General features: G+C 28.9%; 1 long non-coding RNA gene across 11 annotated transcripts in view; it reads right to left on the reverse strand.

Annotated features, from left to right (window-relative positions):
* LOC145937748 (uncharacterized) overlaps positions 1–14,404 on the reverse strand; it is a 412,856-nt gene that overhangs the window by 381,200 nt on the left and 17,252 nt on the right. For 7 of the 11 annotated variants that reach the window (XR_014425636.1, XR_014425630.1, XR_014425635.1 and 4 more), the window contains exon 4: positions 8,510–8,553. This is a non-coding gene — a long non-coding RNA (uncharacterized LOC145937748). Of the gene's footprint in view, positions 1–963; positions 1,016–2,024; positions 5,248–6,665; positions 6,698–8,507; positions 8,554–14,404 lie in introns of those variants that run through there. The other 4 variants (XR_014425639.1, XR_014425629.1, XR_014425642.1 and 1 more) reach the window with 4 other exon arrangements.

The following is a 14,404-nucleotide window of genomic DNA, read 5'->3' on the forward strand; positions in this document are numbered from 1 at the left end:
CTTTAATAATAGGCCACGACTTTTGCAGACTTTATATGTATTTTTACAGAAATTTGATTGCGAGAAAATACATCGCATAGCGGTAAGCGAAGAAACTATTAAATAACTGCAAAATGCAGATGTTGTCAATTTGTCATCAGATTGTGCGCACGCAAACTTTGCTCGATTTCTGCCGCCAATCTGACATCAAACTACGTTGCGCAGATTCCCAACAGATCCTGCTCGGTTTCTGCCGCCAATCTGCTATGATAATTTTATACAAATCCTACTTGGTTTATGCTGCTGACTTGCTACCAAATTATGTCAGCAGGTTTTGTAACATTTCTGCCAACATTCTGCTATCATTATTTCATATAACAGATTTTGTATACAATCTGCAGTTTTTTTGCTAGCAAAAATATATAACAGACGTTTGGCAAAATCTGTTCAAACAGATATGGCTGTCTGGGGAGTTGTAGTATAGAGACAACTCAGCAAGAAATGCATAGAAAGCGTGATTTTGTCCAGCTACGAAATGTTGTAAAAAAACAATATTTTGAAGATACAACAAGAAGTGATAAAAGTAATTCATTTACGAAAATAAGAAGAGCAATCTGACCATTATGTAAGGGTTTCGAGACCGACAGGCATAGGGCCATTCCCACGCACGTAGAGAATCGATGGGCATAGGGCCACTTGAAACCACGCGTGCGGACAGTATATAACTCGGCGATACTTTAAGTGCGGCGCGTTGCCTCTTCAAGAGGTTCGCGACACTCAAGACGCTGCGTCCCGTCGACCCGGCCTGCGTTTGTTTATGCACCGACGATTTCGGGTGTAGAGTTAGTTAATGATAAAGAGGCAGTTCCACGCCTGCCCTCGAACAGAACGGTTCGACTAAGCTAACGGCCGACGGCCGGCCACCGATGCAAAATCCGCGTATACGATTAAGCCGTATAATTAAGCAGTATAATTAAGTAATCTTTATGAATAAACTGCGATTTAATATCAGCTCGCTATCTTTGACGTGCCCTCCCTACAATTATAAGGTTAGAAAATTACAAAAAGACATATTAAATATTCCTAATCATATATTTGATAAAAATAAACAATGTAAGAAACGCCGTCAAATATGTGATTATGATGAAACAAAAAACAATTATGTATTATTTCTCAAGTTACAAAATATTTAGAAAAAGTATTATCGTAATGCAAAAACAGTGCTATTGTATATTTAAGCACTTATTCCGGTAGCTTGTTGCTAAAATTCACCAACAATCAGAGTCAACTCGATAAATTTCGCATTGTGTAATAGAAAATAAACATTTTGAGTTTGACATTGTCCGAACTAAATTACACGTTTCGTAAATGTGCGTGTTGCGACATATCATATTAGTGCGTTGTATTAATGCTCTGTAAGTTATGTGTAAACGTGTGCGTGAGGAGAAAAAATGACAGCTCTCAAAAATTTAATATTTGAATGCGTAATTTTAGCCGCGAGTTTAGTGCTGATCATAAATGCTATTTCGTATTTATCGTAGCTGACGGAAAAAGGTCGCTTAATAATTACAATATTTCTACGAAATTAGCATGCTTGAGCCCCAATTTTTCACTCGGAATTTTATATAGATTGGGGCATTTCGGTGGTCTTGTTAAACATTGCCGCTGAAATAATACTTATGCGTGAAAGTTTCCAACACGATCATCGAAGGATACAGTTATTAGGTAATTATTTTATTCTATACTTTTGATGAGAAAATTGCAACCGTGATTATATTATAAAGTTAAATTTTCAATCGTTATTAATTATTCATAGCGAATAACACCCCTGTAAAACTGGCTTTCCTCACCCAAAGACGACAAGCGGAAGAAGAATCCAAGGCAGAATCTTCACGTAAGTTTACTCACAATAAAATTATATATTAATTATTTACAAAAAAATTGGAAATTCTTTATTCTCTCGTCGTCGATTTCAAAATTTCAAAACAAATTTCAAAATTAACTTTAACAAATTGTTTAATTTAGCAGCACCAAGTTTTTTTTAATTTTTTAATTTGTAATTTTTAATTTTTGCAAAAATTTTTAATTTTTCTATTAATTTTTAATTTTTTTGTGTTTGAATTATCCTTTTTTTTATTATTACGATTCTACATGGGTTTGCAGTAGGTAATTTTTCATACAACTTTCAGCGTGAAGAGAAGTCTATATACGACTTTATATGGGTTTGCAACTTTAATTTTTCACTGATACAAGTTTCTACTTTTACATGGCGCAATTTTTTTGATATTATTATTTTTCTTGTGCGATTCTATATGGGTTTGCAGTGGGTAATTTTTCATTACTGGTGTGCCTATATTTGGCGTTTCTTTTTACCTTTTTTTAAAGGTAAATTTTTAAAAATTATATACAATACATCGCCCCGGTCAGTCGACCGGGTCAATTTTCATATCAGCTTTTTAACTTTTGACTTTGAGGAGCTTAGGCTCCCCTCATGCGTTTAATTGCATATAGTGTTCAGAGATGGATTGAGGGGGGAGTGATTGTCCCCCGCTAATGAATTTATTTTTTATATTGCACCCCGGGGGCCTATCTCCCCAAGGAACATTAACTAATTTCAAAATTAACGACATACAATTAGGACATACGAAATTCATCGACAGTGTTAATTATATGCCGATGCGCTTATTCGAGTTACTGAAGGCTTTCGGACTGGAGGATAAATCGGATAAAAATATTTTTTTCTTATTTATTTATTAGCACCGTCGAAAATAAATCATATTTGGACCATTACACGCCCTGCGTTATTATTCTCCTGAAAATATGAAGGCAGAAGAACGCGAACTTCATACTCGTACAATTTAATAATATCTGAGAAATCCGTCATTCCTTATCACTTTTTCTACATAAAATCTTTAATTTTTCTACGATTGTACCATTACATATCTGATTACTTTTAAAAATGCATCTAACTCATACAGAGAGAATTACTATATTCTTATGATGCGAGGGTATAATGATAAAATGAGATTCTACCAAGACGTCGCGAATCTGTTTAGTAACACATATCCTCATCGCGATCCAATTTCTAAAGTTACTGTCTATCGAATAGTTTCGCGAAAGAACAAGTTCAGTTGCAGATGAAAGAAGATCCGGGAAATCAAAAACAACAAGTAACGATGATGTAGCTTTGAAAGTTCTACAAAGTGTTATCAAAAATCCCCATAAGCCTCCTTCGAAAATAGCTCAGTGCAATATAAGCTGAAAATCGGTCGCAGACATTTTGAAGAAACATGATTACCTCCCGTATAAAATGAGACTCGTTCAAGAACTGTCTGAGAATGATTTTGACAGAAGAATTAAATTTTGCGAGGAAATGATGAGACGATATGATGAGAACCATCAATTTTTTAATTGGATTTGTTTTTCTGACGAGGCTACCTTCGAGTTAAACGGATCTGTCAATCGTCAAAATTTAATATTGGGCTAACTATAATCCTCAATAGATGAGGGATTGTCACACTCAATATTCCCAGAAACTAAATGTTTGGGCTGAGATAATAGGTCATCATACATATTGTAGGGCCGTTTTTATTGAAGGGAATATAAATGCACACAATTACGTTCACCTATTACAAACCGAAGTCGTGCCACGTATGTCCAAAACATTACAGGAATTGCTTTTGAACATGTTTGGTTCCAGCAGGATGGGGCTCCAGCTCACTTTGCCGTAATGACTCGTGATTTTCTGAATGAAACATTTTCTAATAAATGAATTGGTAGATGAGGTACAATCAAGTGGCTACCTAGATCACCAGACCTAACCCCACTAGATTATTTTTATTGCGGATATTTGAAGAGCAAGATATACGAAACAAAACCTGCCAACATTAATGAATTACGAGCCAGAATATTAGACGTTTCGAATTTAATTGGACAGGAAATGCTAGAAAATGTACTGCAAAGAGTGCAAAGTATCTACATCTGTTTGGCACACTGTCAAGCAGTAAACAGACATCAATTTGAACACCTAATACATTAATTCTTTAATTACATCTAACACACACATACACACACATACACACACACACACACTCTCGTGCGCACAGAGAGGGTTTGGAGTCGTAAAATACCGGGGGACTGACGAATTTCGGGATCCTTATCTCTGGCTGTGCTGACACATACTCATGCATGCGCGCGCGCGCGCACACACACGCACACGCACACATACATACACGAGATGTAAATCCGACTGGGCAACCTCCACGTGATACATCTTGGGTAATGCGAATGTCGGCGGTACTGTAACTTTCAAGTTTTATAATTCAAAAAGTACTTAATAAAAAAATATTTTATTACAGCGTTTTGGAAACGTCTCGACTTCAATATATACAATAATCGCACAAGAGAAAGATCGAAAGTGAGATGGTAGATTGCAGATGCGAAATCTTTGCTGCGCGTGTCGAGTTGGAGTCGATGCACTGATTGTGAGATGTGTGGAGGGCTAAACTTAATGAGGCTTGTTTCGGAGTTGTAGCGCCATTGTACTGAACTGCACGAAAAAAGTTATTATTCCTGGATGTAGGAATTTTATATTCCAATTGATGATAATGGAACATGTAGTTTATGTTACACTAATTTTAAATTAATTAAAGATTTATTTATTTAAAAACACATTTGAACCATGAGTACAAAGAAATTTCTACTTTAAATAATAATACGTGGAAAACAAATTTTCAAAAAATTAATAATACCAGAGCAGAATGCCTATTATGCAATAAAATTGTATGTGTTGTTTTAAAAATTTCTCCGTATGCTCAACAACATAGTAACTCCCACGGTGGACTAAAATAAAACCGCCGAACGGATAATGAGGAACAAGGATTACAGCGAGAAATTAAATCTCTACTTGGATCAACTGTCAAACTTGAACTGCCGAAATAATCAGTTGTCGATCGGAGCGATAGACCCTGGCCGGACCGAAGAGAATGGCGACTTTTGCAGCGGAAATCCCAGCGGTGACACGGCGAAACTTCTAGATATTGATTAAAACAGAAGCCTACGATGCAGTTTTGTGCATCAACCAATGCGAAACTATTTAGGAAAGGTATAACCAAAATCTAAACTTCTTTTATTTATATTTAATTAATCTTTTTCTTAAATTTATATTTTTGATTTATATTCTACATATATGCAATATATCCACAATATTAGGCCTCAAAGGGGAATATGTAGAAGCTTGTGCAATCTTTCTCTTTCTCTCCTGAAAAACTAAAATTCAAACATTTTTTTAAATTCAATGCAACATTAGAAAATGTGAAATATGCATATTTTAAAGTATTAATTATTGCAAAAGCACTATTCGAGAAAGTTATAACAAAATCCTAATCTTCTTTTATTTAAATTTAATTAATCTTTTTTTAAATTGATCTTTTAATTAATTTAAAAAATTTTTTTAAATCTTTTTCCTAAATTGTATATATATTCTTGATTTATATTTTACATATATGCAAATTAAAAAAATGTGTGTATATGCATTGTGCGTACCATAGGAATATTGGGACTTATAATCAGAGGGACATGATTCACTAGAAACGGGTGAGAATCTGTCATATTTTGCCGATACTTTTGCCTTCGTTAAGATATAACGAATCAGATCCTTTTTTTGATGACGTAGACAACCAGCAGTTCCGAGGATAGTTAAATTAATGAGTTCTTTTGGTCAAATAGAATATCGAGAAATCTTCCAAAATCGAGAATATATATATTTCTATAGATACCATTACATCTCTTTCCTTTTTCACAAAAATGATTTCCAATGCAAATCTCAAAATGTATAATACGGACTCTGCATCATTATCAGGTATACCGCTTCAACAGCTCGAAATAGTAACTTTTTTGAAAAATCTTTCTTATAGTTAATCTACTTGTATATACACTCATTATTATTTAATAATTTTAAAAAAAGATATTTTAACGGAGTACTGCAGTGAAATTATTTAATAGTAATTTTAAATTCATTAAAAAAAGGTACTTTGAAAAGAGCACAAAAAATTTCTGAGGCATTGAAATACCATGAGCCATCATGTAAAGATATATTTTGTCCGGATGTCCTTGGAAGGAACAGGAAGGAGCGACTAACAATTGCGGGCTATTTTGCGTGGAATACATCCGCAATTTAAATATTATAATATTAGAAGATTTATTTATAAAAAGAGAAAAAAAAATCCACAAATATAATTCTAATTCTGGTCGAGAAATTCTATAAAAATTCATAATTCTTTAGAAATACTTAAAGTATCATTAAATAAACTCAATATTAGAGATCATATTGAGAAATAATTAAAAGCCGTAACGAAAATATTGTATGTTGGTACATATGTATTAGAATTAGTTATATTCGCAATATATACAAAATTAACTTTAATTAGAAGAAAGCAGAAGCTTAACTCTTGTCGCAGAATGTTCTACAATTAAAGACAAATTAACTGCATTATGTGGCGAATTTAGACGTACAACCTCATCTGAAAATTATTTTTTTGAGTCTACATATCATTATAATGCAACTTTATTTGAACCTTTGGTAATGAATACAGAAGGAAAAGTAGTAAATAAATTATCATTAATAACAGATAGATCCATAAAATCTTGGTCGTGTAATACTTCAATTGTAAAATTTACGATTCGCTTTTAATTGACCATTATCAGAAGTTCCTCGAAACTGTAAATAGATGTACTTTAAAGAATGCACCAAAATTGATGTGTGCAAAGTATTCATACATATACTATAAAAACTTCAAATGCGAAATTGGATCATATGCGTAGCTGTCATATAGATTTAACATTTTGCAAAGGTATGTTTCTTTCAATTCAATTATTATATCGCCTCATTTTCCAAAAGTAAGATATATGAAGCGTTTAATTTATCAACAGTTTTATTATCGAAAAACTGAATATTTAGACAAAGCATTAATTCATGCTGACATAAACACAATAAATAAAATTGTTACTTCTGCACAAGAAAAAGCAGATATATGTAAATATCAACAGACCAATACAATTTTGAGTAATAATGATATTATTTCTAAACATCATAAAGCATTTAAAGTCTCGACTAAACGCTCAGTAAACACACTACAACATATTTGCGAATCATGCGAGAGATTGTTATAAAAAAGATATTTCTAAAGTCAATAGTCTTCAAGAGCACAAATAGACATTCAAATTTGATTTCATGACGTACGTACAACAATAAAAAGTTAATGCGTAATATATATGTAATTATTGTGTAAGCAACTTTTGAAAGGGCTTAATTTCTATATATTGCATCTTAAATAATCTTCTTAGATGAAGTGCACGAAGTAATATTATCTCTTAATACATTAAAAAAAATTTTTATACGGAGAGTTAAAACGTATGAAACTGTTCTTAAAATAAGAACTGTTATTAATAAGAAGTTGCCTCGAAAACAAATAGTTAAAGGTAAAAAAAGTTAAAGGTAGAATATTTCATTTACCACTTTTGTTACAGGAAATATTGAATAAATTATCTTATACTGATTCATTAAATAATAATTATAAATTATGTGTATTAGTTAGAGGTATTTCGACAAAATCAAAAATTATTTGCGAAGGGACAATTAATGTTAAAAAAGTATTTGCCGTTTTAACGTAATTAAAGCACAACAATGATTTATTCTATCTTATATATTACATTGCCAAATGATCATAATAAATTATGTTTAGCAAAATTTAAAAAATTTAAATTTCCAATTGGAAGAAATAGAAAATAATACAGAAGCGATAGTAGCAGATGAACCTCAATTATTAAATAATTTGATAAAAAAAGACGAAAAATCCTTTTTTAAAAAAGATATGTAAAGTCGATTGCTCGAATATCTCGAAATTTATTGTTGTCACTTTTCCGCGATGCTCATTGGCTGTCAAGATTCGCGTTGTGCGTTATATTCGTAGCATCGAGAGACTGTTCGCGAGAATTAGCAGTTTGACAATTTGTTTAAAATTAAATCAAATAAAATAATATTAGTTTTAAATAATAGGTTATAATACTTTAAACTCAATTAATCTTTTTGACAGTTATCAGCTGATTTCTGTCTGAAAAAATATTAATCGCGGATAAAGTATTATAACATATTATTTCAAACATATTATTTTATTTTATTTTATTTTGAACAAACTGTTAAATTACTAACCCTCACGGTGACAGCCTCTCGATGTTACGAATGTAACGCACAATGCAAATCGAAACAGTCAATCAGTATCGCGGAAAAGATGCAACAATACTTGCAAGAATCGACTAAACATGCCTTTTTTAGAAAGGGATGTTATAATATTTTAAATTCGATTAATATTTTTGACAATTATCAGTTGATTTTTGTCAAAAAATATTAATCGCGAATAAGATATTATAACATATTATTTGAAACATATTATTATTTTAATATTTTCAACATATTATATACATTCCCATTACCGCTATAGAAATGTTATAAAATAAACAATTTCTTACTCACCGATACGTACAATAGCAGAGTTGTAGTACACAGTACACATTGATCTGAAAATAAAATATTCAAATTATGTATATACATATGTGTGTATTATTTTAAAATTTAATTAGCAAAATTGTTGAAATTAACGCTTTAACAGCTAATTTCCGTGAAAAAATATTAATCGAGTTTAAACAAACTTTACATTATTTCTCAAAAATATATATTTTTTTTAACATAAAACCGAAGAATTGCGCGCTTGCGTGTTGTTCTAGTGATAAAGAAGCAACATTGGAGGATCAACACAAGGCAATGTGTTTATCAGTAACAGGTTACTGACGAAGATTATGATTATTTCGAGCAATATACTATATATCCTTTATATGAAAAGAAAGCAAAATTACGACAATATTATATCAAATGTTAAAAATTAAGGATTTGCCTTTTTATACCTTTTATATCATTTATACCATTTATATCTTTTATACCATTTATACCATTTATATTATATGTATGTATATGTATCTATTTTATACCTAAAATAATTTTTGAAAAGAATTTCCCGTAAAAAATAATGTACCCCCAAAAAATGTAAAAATCAAAACTAAAATTAACCAACAACTAGCCAAGACATAGAAAATATTCAATTTCTAAAGCATTTTATAATTTTATAATAATATTTGTAATTTGAAATATTTGCAATTGTAATTTAAAATAATATTTCCCATAAAATCAATTTTGCTTATAAAAAACATTATGATAGATTCTTTTCAAAAAATTAAAATGCATTTTAAGGAAAAGAGGGAGAATTAACGAATATCACATCCCGATGAAAGAAGCTTTAAACATGCGATAAATAGATCGTAAAGTGTGTGATATTAGGGGATTTTAAGGCGAATTTTATATGTAATATAATTACATACGAACATGATTTGTTAACATTTGCTACGCGCAAAACGCTTTGCTTGTCTACGGATTTTTTCGCATGTTAAAACATTACAGGAATTACACTCATTGTCGGTACTCATTGTCAGTATGAAAAATCTATTTATAATATACGTAACGTAAACTATCAATTTTCACTACTGGCAGTTTATATCGGAATGCCCATATATGCATGTACAATAAATTGTAATCAATTAAAGAATCGTTTATGTTTATTTACTGAAAAAATAACTTTCCTGATTAATAAATCAAATTAATAAATTTGAAATTATAAATGTTATTAATTTAAAGCAAATTTCTTTACAACATATTTATTAATAACAATTAACAGAGTTATCATTAAAAATTAAAAATTAAATTAATTACCATAAAAAGCAATTTTGGGGTAAAAAGAGAGAATAAAAAAAATCTATTATATCTCCAATATAGCAATCATTATAATTGCTTTATTTTTATTAAAATTATTAAATTATATTTTTCGAACTCAAATTATTTTTCTATATTATTAATTTACTACACAAAATAACTTGCTGCTATGATTAAATTTGATAATAAAAGAGTTTGTTCCATGAGCATACTGACACAATTGCTTTCATATATAACTTTCTGTCGAACAAATATCATATATAACTTTCTGTCCAACAAATCTGCTTAATTACTAATATCAAATTTAACTCACAAATAGCTTTGGTGAATCAACAATTTAATTTTTATGTTAATCGATGAATTTTTGTATACAGCTTGTTCTCAAAGTAGAAAAATTAACAATTAATGACAAAAAAGCTGAAGGATTTGAAGAATATAAGTTGGTACAAAAAATAATTTAAATAAAAATTGTACTTTAAAGAAAAATAATATAAAAAGCATCCAAAAAATAATAAACAAACATAATATATATTTTTTTCTAATAGTTTAAAATAAATTTTTGATAATTTATTTTCTCTTTTTTTCAGAAACTTACTTACAATTACTGTAATTATTGTACAGATAAGAGTTATAATTTAAAAAGATTTATGGAGACCATAAAAAAGACATGCAATGAAAAATAAATTAAACTTAAAATATTTTTAAAAAAATATTTTTGTACAAAATATTGAAATACACAGATGATATATTTAATTATTTATCTTTTATATTTTATAATATAAGGAGCAATAATATCCTATATAATTATCTCAAATAATATCTCTAAAATATGTTTTGATTGGAACACTTTATTAATAGAATTATTTTTTTAAGGTAAACTTTCAAAATTTGAAAAGCTACTTTTATTTAATTCAAACAAAACGCTATATTTCATTTTTACGTATATTAATTCTTCCAATTACATTCGACACATATTAAAATAGAACATTATCGAAAAATCAATAGTATTCTCAAGAGAGATTTTATTAGACAGATTTTATTTAATTTATACATTTGAAACAAAACCGTACTAATTTCTATTTACTTCTAAAAAATTTTATAATGATTTTATATTTAAAGCACATTTTTCTTTTTTCTATATATTAATAAATCTTTCCCATTGCTTATATACAAATGTTCTTTGTCATTATCGTAGTCAATTTAAGAGGATATAAAATATATTACAAATTAATATTATAACAATACAATTATGCTAATTGTTTAATAGCATAATATTATTTCTTCTTTTATCTTATTTTCTGATAAGAATTTGAATAATATTTTAGAATTATTTTCTTCTCACTTGAGAATTCTTCAGAGACATGCTAAAATTATTAACTATAATATATATTATCTCTGTACACCAAAATTTTATCAATATTAACATAAAATAACTTGATATTCTGATAAATAATATTTATCGAGTACTGACAGTACATAAAAGTTACCAAAATCGTACAGAAATCATGAACATCATTCAGTATAATTTGCTAATATATTTGATTCTGCGATGAAGTTTTTTAACTAATTTTATTGCACTGTGATTTTCTACAGCCGCGCAAATAATTTAATTTTACTTCCCGCAAGTTCTACCAATAATCTTTGCGCCTAGAGTAAGTAAAAAAACTTTTTTTATAAACATAATTTGATAGTTTGTATATAAATTTTATTGTAATTTATTGGTTACTCTTAAAAAAAACTTGAGTTTATTATTAATTGAAGTGTTTTATAAATGAATATTCAAAATGTTCGATAATGTTCCGGAAATGTCGAAAGTTAACCGAAGATATTATCACGACGCAAAGTTGAAACCGATTTTATATGATAAAATACAGCTTACAATTTTTAAAATTTTGTGTATCTGTTCATAAATAATATGAACGCAAAAAAATGGTAGTTTAAAGCAATTGAAAGGATGTTGTTCTTGTTTTATTCCATTCTGCAAAAAAAATCATAAAAATATTATCATAAAAAAATTTTCGTGGATGTTCCTTAAGACAAAACACGATAAAAATGGTTTCAACTCTACGACATGAATAAGCTAACAAAATCAAAGTTATAATGTTGTCAAGATTATTTGAATGTAAGTGTATATGGAATAAGATATTAAACCTTTGAATACGACGCGCCACTAGTGGCTTTCCTCTAAACAATGTTTTGTCAAGATGTCACTACAATGACTTCCCTCTAAACGATTGTTTGGGACAAAACGTCACTAAAGTGGTTTCTTCTTATTATATATAATGTCGCTAAATATCTTATTATTGGAAACTTTACGTAAATTTTTGCTGTTATTATTATTATTATTATTATTATTGTTTAGTATTATTGTTATTAGAAGTATTATTGTTATTATTATATTACTTAATATGCAAGATGAAAAAGTTCTCTATCAATATCTTTTTCCATTTCTGATTTGTATCGCTTATAATTTTTTTTAAATTATATTTTGTCATCATAGAAATATTTTCATGTTTTATTTGTCTGCATTTGTTTTATCAAAAAAAAAAAAAAATATTCAACGACAGTATTAAGTATGATCGCCAAGAGTTCACAATTAAGATATACTTCCATTTCTTAATAGTATATTGATAAAATCTTTGAAGAAAATAATTATTTGTTTGTCGACGTATCATTATCAGGTATATATTATTGCTTTTGAGTTTGTAGTTGTATTAGTAGTATTATTTTTAATTATTTTATTTCTTTTAATTTTGTAGACTTGTTCGTCCTAATATGGTTATACTAAGTGTAATAAAAGAAAAATTATTAAGCGATACAAAATCAAAAATAGTGGAAGATGTTGATAGAGAATGTTCGCATCTTGCATTAAATAATAGAAAAAATTTACATAAAGTACGAAGGCGAATATTGAATTCATCGGAATCGGAAAACGAAGTCGATAATTTAGATATTTAGAAGAAACAGAATGTGAGGAAATGAATAGATCACATACAAATTAAGAATATTCTAATTTGATATGAATGGTTCTGGCATAAAATCTTATCTTTATTGGTTTTCCACTGCGTTAGATTATTTTCAATTATTTTTTTTCTGAAGAATTAGTCGCATTTATTGCAGTAAAAGCAAATATTTACTGTCACTATGCAATGAATAATAACATACGTTTTTTCTCAAATAGTTATGAAAAAGAAACTACAGTAAATAAAATTTTCTGGTTTTTTTTCCATTAAATTACTGATGTCGCGAGTAAAAAAATTACATTATACAGAATTCTAGTCAAAAGATAGATTGCGTACAGATATTTTTAATCAGATTATGTTTCGAGACAGATATGTTTTTTTATTAAAAATGTTACACTTTAATAACATTATAACAGTTAGTTCTGATCGATTGATAAAAATACATGAAGTTGTTAATAAACTCCGCGCATCTTTTAAAAATTATTTGTTTCCATTTCGTTATGTTTCTTAGTTTTACTACAAGATAAGGAAAGATAAAAAAGAATAAATAGAAATCTTCTATTGATGTGAAAAGTGAGTGTGTAGTGCATGAAGTTCGTCTGTATAGTAATTAATAAGAAATTCGTCATTCTTTTTTTACAGAAGTCTCATAGCAATAAAGTTTCCATAACAACAAAATAACACATATGAATATTTGTGCATCTAATGTTGACTCATTTTGGTGATGTGAACGTATACAGTTCCAATAAAAGTATATTGTAAAATAACGATTTCTAAGTTAACGTGTGTAACGCATATGAGCGAGAAGAGTACGTCCTTATCACAATTAATTTTTGATGTTTTTGATTGACTGTCTTGAATCTACGACGAGTTTTATTGGTCAGCTGACGTGACGATACATATATATATATATATATATATATATATATAATTAAATTTATAAAATTAAGTAATAAATATATTAAACGTGTATTTAAAAAATTGATTTTAATATTTGCAGTAATTGATCACATCTTGTGCACAAGTTGGACTACATAAGTATTCTTATTGGACAAACATCTGGTATTACTTATAAGTCGTATAATATTGTCAAAAAATAATTCAAAGCAAATTCAAGGTAAATATGTTGAATAAATATATTAATATATTATATTTATATAAAATAATTAATATATTATTAATATATTAATATAAAATATACTAATTCTTAAATTTAATAATACTAAAGATAAGAATAAAGTTCCGAAAACCGACTGCCTCCGATTTCGATAAAATTTTATGAAAAGTTTCCTGTTAGCTTAAAATGGATGCCTGTAAAGGGAATTTTGGCGACTCCTATAAAAAAAGTCATTTTTTAACAAAAAATATAATCTAACTCAAACCTATGTCCCAGGGATGAATCAGAACTTTGCTTTATCTTGTAAAGTACACGTGTGAACAAATATAGACCATGTTTCGCGCTGAAAGCAGGGGGCGATGGGGATGAACCTCGCTTTGCGTGAAAAGTTGCAAACCCATGTCGAATTTCGCAAATATAGACCTCATTTCGCGCTGAAAGCAGAGAGTGATGAGGGTGGACCTTGTTTTGCTTGGAAAGTTGCAAACCCATGTGGAACCTCGCTTCACGTGCAAAAGTGTATGCGTG

The sequence above is a fragment of the Prenolepis imparis genome, unplaced genomic scaffold (assembly GCF_030444845.1).
Source record: "Prenolepis imparis isolate NDT839.2.m4 unplaced genomic scaffold, iyPreImpa1.0 SCAF_1, whole genome shotgun sequence".
In the NCBI taxonomy this organism is placed as follows: domain Eukaryota; kingdom Metazoa; phylum Arthropoda; class Insecta; order Hymenoptera; family Formicidae; genus Prenolepis; species Prenolepis imparis.